This window comes from Acanthaster planci, linkage group LG21 (genome assembly GCF_054643075.1).
Source record: "Acanthaster planci isolate LZ-2023a linkage group LG21, COTS_SCS, whole genome shotgun sequence".
In the NCBI taxonomy this organism is placed as follows: Eukaryota; Metazoa; Echinodermata; class Asteroidea; order Valvatida; family Acanthasteridae; genus Acanthaster; species Acanthaster planci.
The window spans coordinates 10,664,274-10,678,965 of NC_141797.1; positions in this window are offsets into that span (position 1 = coordinate 10,664,274).

A 14,692-nucleotide genomic window follows, 5' to 3' on the forward strand; every position below is an offset into this window, starting at 1 on the left:
TTATAATTATTTTGAAAAATTAACAGATAAGGTGCTGGAAGATCTCCCTGCGAGTACGCGTAACTCTTTTAAAGTGTCTCAAAAACTAGACGACATACCAGATAGGATCAATTGCTTAGTTAAACCGGCTTATACCGATAAAAGTATGATGTACGTTAAGATCGACTATGATGCTCCTTTGGTAGATAAATCGTTTAAAGAAATTGATCGCTCTCTTTTTACGAACAAAAAATGTCACGCGGTCTCTTTGATCTCTCCTAAAGATATTTATTTTGGCGCCCACGGTTCACTTTCTTGCGGAGCGAACGTTAGGTACCGAGTCACGTCGGCTATGCTCACGGTTGAAGAAAAACCTTGCTTTTGGGAAGCGTTTGATTAAAGAAAAGTTAGTGAAAGTCAAAATTTAACCTCGGTTATACCGGGGTTAATTTTTTTTTACTTTAAATAAATAAACCCTTATATAAAATGACTGATGTGGAACTTTGTCACTTGCTGAATCTAAAGGAAGTACACATAGCGGGATCTCAAAAACAAAGTAAACCGAGTCCATCTTGCGATCACCAAATATTTGAAATAGATGAAAGATATGTGTGTAAAAATTGTGGTCAAATTCTTGGGTGGGTTTCCTCGTACACCCCAGCAGACATGGGAGATAGATATTACAAGCATCACGTTTGGAGGAAACCCAAGCCACCAAAATCGAGAAAAACGTTGCAGAAGTACAACAGTTGTTTTAAAAACGGCGAAGCGGGTGAAATAGAATATAAGTTGAACCAAGTTTTAAACGGTAATATCTCTCGAGGTAAACCGTTGAAGGCTTTAATCGCGGTGTGTTATCAAGACACAACTGGGGAAACCGAATCTAAAGTGAAAGATTTCAAGTTTCGGATAAGCACTGGGAAAACGCTATGGAGAAGTTTAACCTCGCAAAACAAGACGTATAAAACGTATATAATAAAATGGAGACTCACACGTTTTACTTGACCGAGAGTGAGCAGACGTTTAGATTGAAAAACGAGATCAACAACACCAAAGGCGACAAAGTCGTCCGAGTAAAGAATATTCAGTTTGAAGCTGGGTATTTTAACGTAACAAACGCCACTGAAATTGAGTGGGATACAAACTTGGACGGTAGGCCAGCGGGGGTACTTGGCGAACGACCGCCCGGTATACCCTCAGTGGAAAGAATGGACGCATCTCCCAATCCAGAATTAGTACAAACAGCTAAAAACAGATTGATCCAAGCAAATAAAAGAGGCGAGTTAGCGGAAGAAATCAGAATCATCGCTGGTGAAATTGAGCAGCTAAACCAAGAAATCACAGCTTTAGAAGATCAGTTAAACCAAAGAAAACCATCAGAAACGCGAGTTCGTTTAGCTTTTGATATCGATAAAAAAAATCAAATCAGCTTCACTGCTCGAGGGGCAAAGACAAGCTTTAGATGAAATCTACGAAGGGAATCCACCAACTCGACCTACCACCTTCACCAACTCCCCCAGGAGACCTAGAAGAGAATTAACTAAAAGACTGTTTTTGACGGGGCTAACTGGACCTATATACGACAGACTTCATTCGCGAAGCTCATCTGAACCATTACCCCAGGGCCAAAGAGGAAGCATCGTGGTACCCCCCGGTTATTATAGCATGGACTGGTTTCACTTTTTGTTAAACTCGATACCGGGCGTTTCTTTTAAGGTTCACTCGGAATCTAAACGGGTCACTTTGGCCGTTACGGACCCCAATCTCAAGTTGCGACTAAACAAAGAAGTGTCCAAGCTATTAAACTTACCCAAAATAAAACTTTTACCCAACGTCATTTACGAAGGCAATTACGATTTAAACCCCTTGAAACTCGCGTTTATTCATTGCAAACAATTAAATACATTTGACAACTTTTATAACGGGCAGTCTTTAGACTTGCTAGACGTGATAGCTACCGAGCCTAGCACCTGTAATCACTGTAAAACGCCTAAAAATTAATACACAGAAACATCAGTGAATTGACTTTTTCTGTTAAAAACGATAAAGGCGAGCTCTTGAATAACATCGGCAAAATTTTAATCGAGTTTGACATTTTTTAAAACGCGTAATTATAAAAGTAATAAGATGACGACTAACATATACCCAGATTTAAGTAAACACTCGGATTTGACTTTAAACTCGACTGAACAAGCGGAAACCAAAATTTACAGACTCAGGAAGATCGAAGAAATTAAATCCCAAATCCAAAGAGAACGCGACGCGAGGGAAGTTTGCTTCAAAAAGATCAAACGACTTTTAACAGCGCTCGGGTATGTGGAATATGGAGTAGAAGCCCTGGGCGCCACATCGGCAGCCGTAGGCATTCCCGCCATTTTGGGTGTCATTACCGGGACCGTTGGACTTGTGATGGAAGGCATCGCTATCGGTGCGTTTGGCGCTTACGCGATTCTAAAGTACGCCTCCCGTAGACTCGCCCACAAAACTAAAAAACACGACCAAATTCGAATTTTGGCAGACGCTAAATTAAACACCATCGAGGAATACGTATCTCACGCGATTGAAGACGGTGACATATCCCAGGAAGAATTTGTCCTTATTTTATCCGAGCTTAAAAAGTTTAACGAGATGAAAGAAAAGATCAGATCGCGTACGTCTACAAAATTGGAAGCGAGCAAAGCGAGCGAAACTTCTAAAGAAGAATTCGAACGTCAAGTCAACGAAAGAGCAGAAGCGCTAGCCAACGAACGGGCGGTGACTTTAAAAAAAGATCTTATGAAAAAACTTGGCGAATAAGTTTTACAAAGTCGGTTAAGTATGAAAAAATCCAACGAGCGAAGAAAGCCCGCCCGCTTATCAAAACTTGGTCTTTCCAACGGCACCTCCTTTAAAATTCTTTTAAAATAAATGGGAGGCAATTTTAGTTGTCTAAATATTTTAGTCAACGAAGACAATTCCTTGACAGCCGAGTTTCCAAATTTAACGCACGCGTATAAATTACCGAAAGTAACCACGGACGAAGCCGTCTATCGCTGGTCTACCGAGTCGATATCGTTTTACCAAAATCAATTTAATTTCGCGGTCTATTGCGCGACGACGGCCTGCAGTGTGGGTTTTGATCTGCTGTCCGACCCTAATCCATACGTCTCGGCTTTATTTAACTTTCACGTATATTACACCGTACGAAAAATATTTTACGACTGCGTGATGCCCATTCCGAGCGACGACGTATTTGACGCGTTACACAATAATTACGACCATCGGAAGTTTACGGACACGTGTCTTTTATACGGAGTAGACCCGAATAAATCGTTAAACAAACAAGAGACACTTTGTCGAACGGATTAGGCACAGCTTATTATTATGAAGCGAGCGGAGCGAGCTATATACCTGTCCCGGGTAAAAACTACGACGCGCACAACTCACACCTGACCAACGGTAAATACGCGGGGTCTACTTACATGGGATTTGGATGGGCTAAGCCACCTAAAGGTTCCGGCCACGCGAGTACCTACACGGTCACCTGGATTTCACAGTCGGACGCAGTTACTTTGGCCTGGTGGGATTTTGTTCCTAAAAAGTCTCGGTTGACGGACGTGGGAATCACCAAGGTAAACGAATCAATTCGAGCTTACGTCTACGCGTTACTCGGGGCACAGGCGCAGACCAAGACCAGCGTTTTGGCCACCGGCACCGGATAAGACGCGCGACGACAATTTATTACGATCGTGGAATCTTTAATTAATTCGGACCCCGATCTCGAACAGTCGATCGACCAATTTCAAGATTCGCTACAATACGCGAAAACGCCGTTGAATTTTGTAGTTGCCCCGGTTTGTACCTGGTGCCCTCGGACATGGACTTACGCATCGGTACGTTTGAGGGATATAACAATAATTGACAAGTCGCGACTGCGGTATGAAGACTGGATACGTACCGAGTTTGAATAGCGAAGGTGATTTTAATGAAGAGGAACTACCGAGGCCAATTGTTAAGCCAATTGTGAAGCCAGTTTTAAGCAAATCCTTAGACGCGCACAACGAAGAAAAACTGTCCTTAACAATCGGAGCCGTTGCCGTGGGTGTCGTCGGTTTTACGTTATATAAGGTTTTCACATAAACGGTTTGACTTAGGGCAAAAAAAAAATTCACCCCAAATTTGAGGTGAATTTTTATTTATTTTTTTTTTTGCCTTTTTACCTATTCTTTTGCACGTACGTCAAAATCAAAACACCCAAGCCTACGAGCAGAGTCCACACGTGCTCTGCCACCCATCCGACCGCTTTACTCGCCACGTTAAAAATCCAACTCAAAATGCTACCTATGACCCCGGGCAAAGCACCCAAAGCTTTCAACCCGAGTTTTTTCAATACGTTTGCCAGGTTCCACAGTTGACGTTTGATCCAATTGGTAATTCCACCTTTGGAAGGAGGAGCTGGCGGTGTTGGCGTTACACTAGGAGTTCCAACAGCTCTGACGCTAGCCACGATACTACTAACGATGGTACTTACCGCTAAACTAAAAGCCGTTAAAATGCTTACGATCGTGACACCTTGATATCTAAATATCGTTCTAATCTTCTCGCGTAGTGTCAAATCCGAATTCATCACAGCCGTTATCGTTTTTTTTGATGCGATTGATCTGGCTTCGTGATTGATTAGTATTTATAACTATAGTCTCTAATCTACCCCGTCTTTTGTCTCGTAAGTCATCCAATTGCCGTTGAAGTTCCGTATGTTCTCCTTCGGACGTCGCTTCTTCCAACTCGGCTTCAAACTGTTGAATTTTTTCGTCTAACTCATCTAATTTACCTTGATTTAAAATTAATTCTCCTTTTACCGTTTGTGATGATTTATCTAAAGCGACCAACTCGCGATAGTTTAATCCTTCTGTTTGTATGCCCTTATCTTGGGTGAGGTCTTCTACGATGTCACTGACTTGGTCTGATGTTTGGGGTAGCTCTTCCATTGTAATGCTCTCGGGTTGAATGGATTTTAATTTTGATTCAGCTTTTTGCACCGATCTTCCGTAATTGCCAAATCCCAATTTGAATCTAATAAAATCTTGCGCTGACATGGTGTCTTCACCCCTTCCGGTGTATCCAGCAGCTTTGGCGTTTTTGATGATTGTGTCAAGACCAACAACTACATCTGGGTTTCTTTTGTCGGTTAATAGCACATCACCGTATTTGCCTTCACGTTTGTAAAATAAACCTTTGCCTTTGCGGTAATCAAACCTTTCATAGTGAAGTACTGATGGTGCATCTTTTCTTCCGGCGAGTTTAAAATATCGGTAAAAGTCTTCTACAATTGGATTAGTTATTAATACCGCTCTCCCTTGTTCTAAAGGATCGCCGACTGGTCTGGGGTTTATGGTCAATTTTGGTTCATTTGGTTCAATCGGTTCTATTCCTACTCTTAGTTCATGTAATGAAGTGTTGGTATCGTCCCATCCAGGTTCATTTGCACCTTCTATAAAGGAATTTTTCTTGTCGATCATTCTCAACAAAATCTCGGTCGCGCTCGCTTTGATCGCTTTCTTGATTTTCTAAGAGGTGTATTTCCTCGGGATCGAATCCTCCTTCTGCCATTTCTTTTATAATATACGTTTTGTATTTTTTTAAGCGGTGGGCAGGCTCGCGGGCAGGATACCCTGCGCTACCAACCAACCCTGGGTAGCCAGTGCACCGCTAGACAACGCGGTCAATTTCAACGCGTCTTCGGCGGATAATTTATTTAGATTTGGCGGTTTAATTTTAAAAAGCTTGCTCGACAGCATAGCGTATCCAATAGAAATTCCCGAAACGACGGCACCGTGGTAAACCGTATTGCCAATTCCGTTTACGTCGATTGATTTAGCGTTACTCATATTTATATATAAAGAACTTTTAAATTTATTCCATATCTAAAATTGGTTCTTGGTTAGGAATACTCACTTCGTTCGTTTTACTCGCTTCGTTCGTTTTTCTCGTCTCTCGTTTTGGTTGAATAATTTGTTGAGAAGTAGAACACTTATTTTTCCAAATTAAATAGAGAAAAACCCCAGTGATACCCAATCCACAAAATATCAAGTTTCTGTTCTCTGTAACCGTTTGATAATTTTTATTTTCTGAGCTGAAGTTTTGGTTGCTCTCTTCGCTCTCTTCGCTCGCTAATTTCATCTTGACGAGCTGTTGCTTCATCTTCTTGTTATGCTCGGCTAACTTCTTACCTTGTTCTACACGCTTTGGATTTTTAGCTTTAGTTACCGTCTGAATTTGGTTGCTCGCTGGTGTTGGGTTCGCTTCGTTGTTGCTCGTTTCTGTTGACATCCTCTTTTATAATAACAGAACTTTTGTTGAATTCTAGATGTTTTGTTGTAATCAACGCTGCTGTAAGTGGGGACAGGTAAACCCCGTACTTGTAACAGATCTCTGTGAGTAGGTGTCCCATCGTTTGACTGATAATCGGGTAGTCGTTTAGGTCTTTAGCGCTTCTTCGGACGTTAAGTTGACGTTGAATCCGAGTAGATCGATCGGAGTAGCTATACCGAGTAGGCGAGAATACAGGCTCAAAATCGCGTGACCGAGAGTTTTTACGATCTCTTTCCCAAATTTAACTTCGTACAAATTGAATAATTTTTCTTGATCTTTGGGTGACATGGTTTCAATTTCTTTGATCGAGTATTCTTTACCTAGGTACTTGACGCGCAAAGGCAGTCTTTGTGGTTGGTTTCAGTTGATTCGTTGCTCGCTCCACTTTTTGAATCGGCCAGTGTAGATTTGATGTCGTCCATTTAAATATATACGTTTTAAATTTGTTGACCGTTTGTTTAAAGCACAGGTACTCGATCGTATAGTAAGTTAAATTAGCTGCGATAACTAGCTGAGCAACTAGCTGTACGTATTGTAGCACAGTTATCATTTATTATAACTAAAATAAAATTAATTATAACCAGGCTGACATAGCCCAGTTATAACAAAAAATAAGTAATTAGTAACTAGTTAATAATAGTGATGTGAATATTCAATCTTGAGTTTATTAGACTTCCGCGCGAGGTTACACTTTAAACAGCAAAGTACGCAATTTGATTTGATGTGACCGATTTTGTTATCTAATCGCTCAATAGTACCCAGGTCATCTTTGTTTTCTAATAATTGCATCTGAACTTTGCAATCTGGGTAAAAACAAAGGGGGTAGTCCTCAATTAGCCCTCTGCAAAAGTCTGTGTCAATAAACCGGTCAAGATCAAATCGATTATACATTTTGTCCTTTTGTCGAGCGCTGCTAATCCAACCTCGAATCGTTACTTTGATTGGGTCTGAACAAATTTTGCAATAACGTTTTTGTGTCCCGTGCTCGCATATACCGTTTCCGTCACACTCTTTACAACGATATTTTTGTCTCCTGTGTTCACATTTACATCGATTATTAGAAACTTTAGCAGCAGCGTTACAACTAATACACCCCGAGCAAATCTTACGGCTATCTGTAACTTTAAAAAATTCTAGCGATTTTAACTTATGACATCGTTTACAAATTTTACTTTCCATTTAAATTAAATTACATTCGTTCATACATTATCTCATTTTTATTGAACGAAATAATTTGCGGGCGGTTCCGTATTTAATACCAATTTACTAAATTTAACCTCGCGTAGGTGTTTTTTAATCTCTTCTCTCTTTTCGTCCGGTACTACATCGTTCTCGTCCAAACATTGGTCAAAGGACGATCGATCTTTACAATGAAACAAAGCTGTCCAAGCGCTTTTCTCTCGGAAGTCTTTTAGCACCGAATTGTACTTTTGGGTAAGTAGCCAGCACGAATGGTTATAATGTCTACCCGAGAACGCCATTTTAGACAACGCGCACGTATTGGTACCCTTAGATTTCTTTCGATATTTAATAAACTGATCGGCGGCACAATCGTCGATAATAAACAAAGTATTTACCCCGTCGAAAATTTCTGATAAAGTTCGATTGCCTCGTTTAATTCTAGTCTTTCCCGATCTAAATCACACAGTTAAACGTTCTCGTCGCTGTATATCCACAGTCGGTCCAAGTACGTTTTATTCTTAAAAAGGGTCGGACATATAATTACGATGGTTTCAAACGCAAATTTATATTCAGTCTCTAAAAGATTTAAAATCCAGTTAGTTTTCCCGCTGCCCGTCTTACCCACGATTAAGGCGCAGTGAGGATTTTTAAACATCTCGTTCATTTAATTTTAATAAACCAAACTCTTAAAGTTTCCGTCTTCCAGCGTGAGTTGAGAATCCATCACCAGAAACACGTACATCGCCAGCGCCCCCGCTGTTTCGGCCGTTCGTTCCATCTGTATAGAAATGTCTCCTCCTCCACCGAGAGGCCTACCCGAACCGTGAGCCGAGTTATCGTCAGAACTGCGGAAGTCGAGCCAGAGACCGTTTTGTCTTTTAAATAGTCGGCCATATCTACTCCGGTTAAGTTTAGGTCCTTGGCCACCGCTCTCGCTGACTCGTTATCCGAATCGCCAAAGTACTTTGTAACTTCATTCCAATGTTGATATTCAAACAGACCCTGCGAGTACAGTTGGTTCGGTTTACCTTCGACCGTCACGATCGTTTTAGTGATATGCGGATTATAAAATTTTTGCGGGTTTTTGATAACCGGATCTCTAAACAGGATCAACACACCTTTTAGACTTTTAATACTCTGGTCGATGCTAATGTTCCATAGCGTGTCACTTTTGTTTACGACCTGTTTTTTCCAGGAATGCACTCGGTCGAATAGGTAATACATCGTTTTTTTTATTTTTTAGTGTTTGCGCCAGATCTCGATTGGTGACGACTTCGTATTCCAAGGTGAGATCTGAAATTTGATATTCTGCGGCGGTATCTGACGAGTTGACCACTTTGTCGTGCCCGTTAAAAGTCAATTGATACGTCAGAGGCTCTTTAAACCACGACGGGTAGAATAGAGAATGATCCGTCAACATAGGCGTGTCCAGTGGAATCGCATAACGATTTTTAAAAGCATCGGCAATCGCTTTATCTTTACCGTTGTTTGCGGCTTCGCTTTTGTCACCAGCGTCGAGACGTATCTTAGCTACATTTTCCTTTTCCAAACCAAAGTACGCCATATTCTTAGTCTGCGACAGGGGTAACCAATTGTCCTTGAAATTGTGAAATACGTCCGCATCTCGGTAACTTACGATCTTGTTTCCCTGTAGACTCACGTTTATTTCAGAAACCAGGTTTCGCGCCACGTTGTTATAAACTGTCCGGTTGTCGTCCGAGGCGCCGTCTAGATCGAGTTTAAAAGCCAACTTTGCCGTGCCGGGTACCATGACTTCGTCTGTGCCTAGAGCTGGAAGTTTTACGTTTAACGTGTGACCCGCGGCTATGGTACTCGGGTTGTGCGTAATGGTTACCTCCCTCCTTTCGCCTTTGATCGCGCGAGGGACTTTAAGTCGGCGACTCGGGTTTAGCTTTTTGGTGTACACTACTTTTATATAATACTATTCTTATTTTATTTTAAAAATTAAATAAAAAGCGACAAACGTAAAACCCGCTGCAAAAAACAGGTTTTCGTATTTTTCACTTTGGGAATTATCTAACATATGAACAATTTCAGCATGCATGTTGTCGATCTTTAGCTGAGTTTCTACCTGTTCGGTTTGAATCTCGATTAATTTGTTATTAATCTCCGACAATTGATCTTTATTTTCGCTATTCATTTAATTTAACCTTATTTTAAAAATGGCTAATGCTTTAATGATGGTTGGAGGAGCGATAGTAAACGCCTTGGCATTCACGGGATCAAATTTTTTATTTAGCAGTTTATCAAAAAGTAAAGTCGACGAAGAACGAAAGCGTCACGACCTCGCGTTGGGGCAATTGGCGCAAGCGAAGGAATCCTGGGAACAAAACCGCGTACACATGCTAGACTTTTTAAACGAACGAATGCGACAAGAACGCGCGAGTCAGCAGACATTTGTAAACGTAGACGAAGCCTTACGAGCTTATTCGGAATTGACCGGTAAGAGTATCACGCCGTTACCGCCAGAGCCTAAGTTGTCCGATTTTTACGAGCCTTCCGAAGATCAAAAGATTCGCGAGTTTGTTTGGATTATATCCGGGACGGCCTTGGTGGGGTTGTTAGCTTATCGATTTGCGTAACTTATTTTAAAATGGAGAGAGAATTTAAAAAACTATTTTACAGCCCACAGGGTTACTGGCGAGGAAAAAGCGCGGTCGATCATCTACACAAAAAGACCGGTGCAGACAAATCAGTTATCAGAAACTGGCTAAAAAAAGCAGGCCGTTTGGCAAATATACTAACCGGCACCACATTACGTACCCAGACCTACAATGTTGCAATCAGAATCGGTCGAACCTAATTACGCGCATCAAATGGCCGTTTTGTATTTACCCTGGGACTGCGTTAAAAGAAAAACGTTTAAGTACGCTTTGACCGTGGTAGACGTGGGTTGGCGGTATAAAGAAGCCGAGCCGTTGACCAGTAAAACCGCCGAACATGTAACCGAAGCGACCAAGAAAATTTTCGAGCGATCACCTCTGACCTGGCCCAAATTCGTAATGGTAGACTCGGGATCTGAATTCAAAGGTGACTTCAAACGGCTAATGACAAAAAATAAAGTACAAATTTACCGATCAAAGGAATCGATATACTCATAGGGGTAAATTCCCTTTTCCAAGAGTAAATTTGTGTTTTCTGGAAACCTTTTGCAAAGTCAGTTAAAATCATCGGGTGAACAATTTTTAACCAACCGATCTAAGGAGGCCGCCATGAAATGAAAGGAGTCTAAAAATCTGAGTTGGCCAAAAGAAAACGAAAAGTAGTTCTCGGTGTTTTAAGCGCTCAACTTAATTGATTTCCCGTAAAATTCGTGGGCGCCCTGCATAATCAAGTGCGCATCGTATTTCTCGAGATTATGTAAAATCACCGGAATGGGTGTTTGATCGACCAGTATTCTTAACTTGAGATTACAACTAGCGTGCGCTGGGCCTCGGTACTTCCCCGTCACGTGACAATGATCTCTAACCTTTCTAAAATTATTGATGGGCTTTTTACAATCCAAACATACCCATTCTTTGAACTCTTTATCTTTGCCTTCAACTTTAACTATACGACAAAACTTGATTTTTTCTTCTTTTGTCTGTGGTATTTTTGGAATATCACACTGGCATTGAGATTCGTTCGCTTTCGCTCGATCTATCAACTTTTCGCAGATCCAACATCTATGACATTTTTCGTAGATTTGTTGTAACTCGGGTGACCAAATCAATTTCGCTTTATTTTTAAACGTTTCGTTGATCTTCTTTGTTTCCTGAGAAAGTGACCCTACAAAATTAACAGCCGCGTCTTGGCCTCTGAATGTTTTTCGGCTAGTGCAAACTCCATCGCATCTGACGACCCCGTATGAGTAGCCACAAAGCTTGTGAATCTGTGTTTTCACCGTGTTTGTGTCTGCCGGCGGTAATTTTTCTAAAACAGACTCAAAATCGGCGTAAATGACGAAAGGCGCGTCTTGTTTATTTTTGTAATTTTTGAACTTGAGTATATTCTCACCTTTGACCGGCATTTCAACTTTACACGTAGGAACGTTTAAGCCTTGGCAATCTTCTTTGTGCCTGGTCAACTTTTCTTCCGTTTGGAAATGCGACATGCAATTGAAACACCAGTGTTTTTGGCCATCGTGTTTATTGATGTCACCCGTCAACCTAGAAAAATTTTTAATCCAACAGTAGTGATTTTCGTCACCTTTGTTAAAGTAAAGTAAATTGATCGGTTCTTCTGGACGCTTGCTTTTGTAAAGAATGTAAAGACCGTCTTTTTTGGTGTAACCAAACACATTGATCGCCAAGCTATTTTGCGATTCGATACGAGGGATTTGTGAAATCGGTGTTGGAAAGCTTATGTTTGTAAAATTTAAACCATCTGATTCTGACCGGTAAGTCGAAGGTCGCTCGTCATGTATTTTATATTTTGGATTTGTTTCTAGCTAACTTTTGACGCAGTCTGAATATAAGTTTAAAGCTGCCCGCAACGCCCATCGGATACATTCTTGATCTTTATTTTGGACATTCATGATTGTTTTTTTGTCTAACAGTTCCTTAGGCAACGGAATGTAAGAAGAACCCACTGGATTATATTTAACCACGTTGACGTAAAAAGCGACAACTTTGTCAAAGATCCAACCCGAGCTTTTTTGTGTATGAGCCTCCACCTCTTTTATTTGCGCTTCGCGTTGTCCAGTGAGTGCGTTTTTAACGTCGGCTTTATTTGCGACGGCATCGTTGTCGCTCGGAAAGGGGAATACGCCAAATTCAGTTTTTCAGGTTTTTCCAATCTAAACTGAACTTTTAGAGCCGTTTGCAATTTGTACGAACCAATTTCTTTCAGTTCTTTCAAAGCTTTTTTCTCGATGACAGTTTTGTAAAAATCCAAAAAGTGTATTAGGTCATATTCAAAAAAATGGGGTATCAATTCCCAATTGCGAAAATTACCCTGAAAGCGCCTGACGTTTCTAATGTCGACTTCCGCAATTTCCTCGGGCTGAGTGTAAGCTTTAATCGCTTCAATAAAGTCCTGTATGACATATCTGTCTTTGTTTGCAAAAGGAATATTATATTTTTGTACCGTTTTCAACAGCTGCCGATATGACTGACGCGGGAGATATCTAAATTGTTTTTGATCCTCTTTGATAGCGTTTATTAGTTCAAATCGTGTATGGTGTTTATTTTTAGGTGCCGGTAGCGGAACGTTATACTGTTTGACAAAATCTTCTAAAAACGCCCTCTTAAATCGAGTAAAGTTCGTTAGTAGAGGTCGGTGTTGTGGGTTGCTCATGTCTCTATTTATATGTAGGTTTCTAATTTTGTTTCCATTTTTTGTCGCCATGTTTCTTTTATATACTTTTTTTATATATAGGTCATTTATTTAAAGCGGTTGTAAATATAGCGTGTTTTGCTTTGAACAGAGCCATGCTTTAAGTAGAGGTCACGAGTTCAGACCGGAAAAGCAAGGGGAAATCCCTTTTTGTTTGTGAGCGATTGCTGGTGCAGGTCGGTGCCAGTCACGAGTTCAGATCGGGCAAGTCTCGACTTGTTTGCAAGTGATTGCCAGTCACGAGTTGTTTACAGCCGGGGTCAAAAGTTCAAGGTCAGTGAAGTAGAAATCCCCGGCGCCGGGGTCAAAAGGTGAGTGGGAATCCCCGGTGAGTGCGATGGGTGAAAGGGGGTGAAAAGGGCGTGTGGTCCAGAACTGTGCCTCTCCTACTACTCAATAGGGTGCGTGAACTAATGCAAAACCTTTGGGAACATTTAGCATAAATGTAGAAATTCTGCATCCTGCATAACCCACTGTCATGTGAAAGGCATACTAACTCGTGTTTAGTGGCCAAAACCTAAGAACATAATTCCTAGCTCAGCTAACCACAGCATATATTTATGTATTTATGTAGGGCTCATGAATATTAATTAGTGTCTTTAGACGCTCCGCCTTCTCATTCTATCGGAAGACATGGGCGTGCGAGCGTGGACTAGTGCGCGCCGCCGCAAGCGCTTTTGAAGCTTTGTTTCAAGTGGTTTATCTTTATTATCCAATGTGCTAATGTTAAAAATTATTCACATTTCTCTTTCTCTGAACCAATCGTGTTTTGGGGGCTAGGAAGTCCGAGCATGTCTAGGCTACTTACATTCATGACATTGCTGCACAACGGTGCAGCCTGGTATTTGAAACTTTTGCTATGTCCAGTTAGAAGATTGACAAATACGTCTTGACCCTCCACAACAGCCTTCACGACCAACATTTGCTGTGGTTTCAATTTAATTTAAACATAAACTTGAAAGATAAACACTTTGAGGGGATTCATGCAAGTAACTTTAAATGTACAAAAATCAGATTAAGAGCTTTTTATTTTAAGATGTTTCATGGGGCTATTGCCTTGAATAACTTTCTTTTTAAAATGGGAAGAAAACATTCTCCTTACTATGCTTTTTGTGATAAAATGTCCTGAAACTTCGATTCATCTTTTTTATGAGTGTGATCATGTTTCACCCATCTTGTCAGACCTCATGTCTTTTATCAACCAAAATCTCAAAGACCCTATTCACTCTGGGGAATTTGAATTCTTTTTTGGTGTTCCCATAACAAATCTTTGACTTATGTTTTTCTTTGTACCAACTTTTATTTATATAGATTCAAGACTCAAATTCTTTTCTTTATGGAGTTAAGTTTATTTTTACAAAATTAGAATGATAAAGAATATACGATTGCTATGAAAAATCAAACAATTAGTCTTCATTACAGAAAATAGAAATTTCAATTCAGGATCTGTCGACCCTATGCAATCATTGCAAATGGACATGTATAGTGACCATTTTCTACATCTCTTCATGGCCCCCTCTTCTATGATACTTTCTAATTATCTCCTGTTTTCCAATTTTCTTAATTTTGTATGATTCGTGCTTTCACTATCTGTATGCTTGTTTTGTGTTTTTCCGATCGACGAAACAGAGGAAGGAAAGCTACTGCTGTTTCCGTGTTATCTTACGGACTGATTGTGCACTTCAGTACTTTTCACGTTGTTCGTACCAGGAAGAAAATATGTTATGGCCCATTCAGGGAAACATCTGCAGTTCATGAAGATGCACACTCATTTTTAAAGCAACAAAAAAAAGCAGCAAGTTGATTTATACTAATCAAAGTTGACTCCAAAAAGCGTCCAAAC